Here is a 3992-nt window from a genome sequence, read left to right as displayed (position 1 = left end):
TAGCCGTAAGTCAGGGGTAGGGTGATGCCTTTATAACGCGATTCCAAGATAGGGTTCAAGTTGCGGCCAGGCATACTTTATATCATTCGAAAGGTCTCTTTGCGCGCTATTGGAAGATAAAAACCGCTTTCCAATCGGATGCTTCCTTGCCGAGAAAATTTTGATCGTATGGACTCTAGTCGTGGAATATCCGCCAGTCTTAGCCGTAAGTCGGGGGTAGGGTAATGCCTTAATAAAGCGATTCCAAATTAGGGTTCAAGTTGCGGCCAGGCAAACTTTATATCATTCGAAAGGTCTCTTTGCACGCTATTGGAAGATAAAACCGCTTTCCAATCAGATGCTTCCTTGCCGAGATAATCTCGACCGTATGTACTCTAGTTGTGGCATATCCGCTAGTCTTAGCCGTGTCTTAGCCGTAAGTCAGGGGTAGGGTGATGCCTCAATAACGCGATTCCAAGTTAGGGTTCAAGTTGCGGTCAGGCAAACTTTATATCATTCGAAAAATCCATTTGCGCGCTATTGGGAGAAGTAAACCGCTTGCCAATCGGATGCTTCCTTGCCGAGATAATCTCGATCGTATGGACTCTAGTCGTGGCTTATTTACTAGTAGTACCGTGTCTTAGCCGTAAGTCAGGGGTATGGTGATGCCTTAATAACGCGATTCCAAATTAGGGTTCAAGTTGCGGCCGAACAAACTTTATATCATTCGAAAGGTCTCTTTACGCGCTTTTGGGAGAAGTAAACCGCTTGCAAATCGGATGCTTCCTTGCCGAGATAATCTCGATCGTATGGAATCTAGTCGTGACATATCTGCTAGTCTTAGACTTGTCTTAGCCGTAAGTCAGAGGAAGGGTGATGCCTTAATAACGCGATTCCAAGTTAGGGTTCAAGTTGCGGCCGGACAAACTTTCAATCATTCGACAGGTCTCTTTGCGCGCTATTGGAAGATGAAAACCGCTTGCCAATCGGATGCTTCCTTGCCGAGATAATCTCGATCGTCTGGACTCTAGTAGTGGCATATCCGCTAGTCTTAGCCGAAAGTCAGAGGTAGGGTGATGCCTTAATAACGCGATTCCAAATTAGGGTTCAAGTTGTGGCCGGACAAACTTAATATCATTCGAAAGAAATCTTTGCGCGCTATTGGAAGATTAAACCGCTAGCCAATCGGATGCTTCCTTGCCGAGATAATCTCGATCTAATGGACTCTAGTCGTGGTATATCGGCTAGTCTTAGCCGTTAGTCAGGGGTAGGGTGATCCCATAATAACGCGATTCCAAGTTAGGGTTCAAGTTGCGGCCGAGCAAACTTTACATCATTCGACAGGTCTCTTTGCGCGCTATTAGAAGATGAAAACCGCTTGCCAATCGAATGCTTCCTTGCCGAGAAAATCTCGATCGTATGGACTTTAGTCGTGGCATATCCGCTAGTCGGGGGTAGGATGATGCCTTAATAACGCGATTCCAAATTAGGGTTCAAGTTGCGGCCGGGTATACTTTATATCATTCAAAAGGTCTCTTTGCGCACTATTGGAGAATAAATACCGCTTTCCAATCGGATGCTTCCTTGCCGAGATAATCTCGCTCGTATGGACTCTAGTTGTGGCATATCTGCTAGTCTTAGCAGTAAGCAAGGGGTAGGGTGATGCCTTTATAACGCGATTTCAAGTTAGGGTTCAAGTTGCGGCCAGGCAAACATTATATCATTCGAAAGGTCTCTTTGCGCGCTATTGGAAGATAAAAACCGCTTGCCAATCGGATGCTTCCTTGCCGAGAAAATCTCGATCGTATGGACTCTAGTCGTGGCATATCCGCTAGTCTTAGCCGTGTCTTAGCCGTAAGTCATGGGTAGGGTGATGCCTTTATAACGCGATTCCAAGTTGGGGTTCAAGTTGCGGCCAGGCATACTTTATATCATTCGAAAGGTCTCTTTGCACGCTATTGGAAGATAAAACCGCTTTCCAATCAGATGCTTCCTTGCCGAGATAATCTCGACCGTATGTACTCTAGTTGTGGCATATCCGCTAGTCTTAGCCGTGTCTTAGCCGTAAGTCAGGGGTAGGGTGATGCCTTAATAACGCGATTTTAAGTTAGGGTTCAAGTTGCGGCCGGGTAAACTTTATATCATTCGAAAGGTCCATTTGCGCGCTATTGGGAGATAAAAACCGCTTGCCAATCGGATGCTTCCTTGCCGAGAAAATCTCGATCGTATGGACTCTAGTCGTGGCATATCCGCTAGTATTAGCCGTAAGTCGGGGGTAGGGTGATGCCTTAATAACGCGATTCCAAATTAGGGTTCAAGTTGCGCCGGGTAAACTTTATATCATTCGAAAGGTCCATTTGCGCGCTATTGGAAGATGAAAACCGCTTTCCAATCAGATGCTTCCTTGCCGAGATAATCTTGATCGTATGGACTCTAGTCGTTGCATATCCGCTAGTCTTAGCCGTAAGCAAGGGGTAGGGTGATGCCTTAATAACGCGATTCGAAGTTATGGTTCAAGTTGCGGCCAGACAAACTTTATATCATTCAAAAGTTCTCTTTGCGTGTTACTGGAGGCTGAAAACCGCTTGCCAATCGGATGCTTCCTTGCCGAGATAATCTCGCTCGTATGTACTCTATTTGTGGCATATCCGCAAGTCTTAGCCGTGTCTTAGCCGTAAGTCAGGGGTAGGGTGATGCCTTAATAACGCGATTCCAAGTTAGGGTTCAAGTTGCGGCCAGGCAAATTTTATATCATTCGAAAAGTCGATTTGCGCGCTATTGGAAGATGAAAACCGCTTGCCAATGAGATGCTTCCTTGCCGAGATAATCTTGATCGTATGGACTCTAGTCGTGGCATATCCGCTAGTCTTAGCCGTAAGCAAGGGGTAGGGTGATGCCTTAATAACGCGATTCCAAATTAGGGTTCAAGTTGCGGCCGGGTAAACTTTACATCATTCAAAAGGTCTCTTTGCACGCTATTGGAAGATAAAAACCGCTTTCCAATCGGATGCTTCCTTGCCGAGATAATCTGGCTCGTATGGACTCTAGTTGTGGCATATGCGCTAGTCTTAGCCTTGTCTTAGCCGTATGTCAGGGGTAGGGTGATGCCTTAATAACGCGATTCCAAGTTAGGGTTCAAGTTGCGGCCAAACAAACTTTATATCATTCAAAAGTTCTCTTTGCGTGTTACTGGAGGCTGAAAACCGCTTGCCATTCGGATGCTTCCTTGCCGACATAATCTCGATCGTATGGACTCTAGTCGTGGCATATCCGCTAGTCTTAGCCGTATGTAAGGGGCAGGGTGATGCCTTAGTAACGCGAGTTCAAGTTAGGGTTCAAGTTGCGGCCGGGCAAACTTTATATCATTCGAAAGTTTTCTTTGCGCGCTATTGGAAGATAAAAACCGCTTGCCAATCGGATGCTTCCTTGCCGAGATAATCGCGATCGTATGGACTCTAGTCGTGGCATATCCGCTAGTATTAGCCGTAAGTCAGGGGTAGGGTGATGCCTTAATAACGCGATTCCAAATTAGGGTTCAAGTTGCGCCGGGGAAACTTTATATCATTCGAAAGGTCCATTTGCGCGCTATTGGAAGATGAAAACCGCTTGCCAATCAGATGCTTCCTTGCCGAGATAATCTTGATCGTATGGACTCTAGTCGTTGCATATCCGCTAGTCTTACCCGTAAGCTAGGCGTAGGGTGATGCCTTAAGAACGCGATTCCAAGTTATGGTTCAAGTTGCGGCCGGGCAATCTTTATATCATTCGAAAGGAATCTTTGCGCGCTATTGGAAGATAAAAACCGCTTTCCAATCGGATGCTTGCTTGCCGAGATAATCTCGACCGTATGGACTCTAGGTGTGGCATATCCGCTAGTCTTAGCCGTGTGTTAGCCGTAAGTCAGGGGTAGGGTGATGCCCTAATAACGCGATTCCAAATTAGGGTTCAAGCTGCGGCCAGGCAAACTTAATATCATTCGAAAGAAATCTTTGCGCGCTATTGGAAGATTAAAC

The sequence above is a fragment of the Branchiostoma floridae genome, chromosome 14, assembly GCF_000003815.2.
Source record: "Branchiostoma floridae strain S238N-H82 chromosome 14, Bfl_VNyyK, whole genome shotgun sequence".
Taxonomy (NCBI): Eukaryota; Metazoa; Chordata; class Leptocardii; order Amphioxiformes; family Branchiostomatidae; genus Branchiostoma; species Branchiostoma floridae.
Note: the sequence above shows the minus strand (reverse complement) of the source record.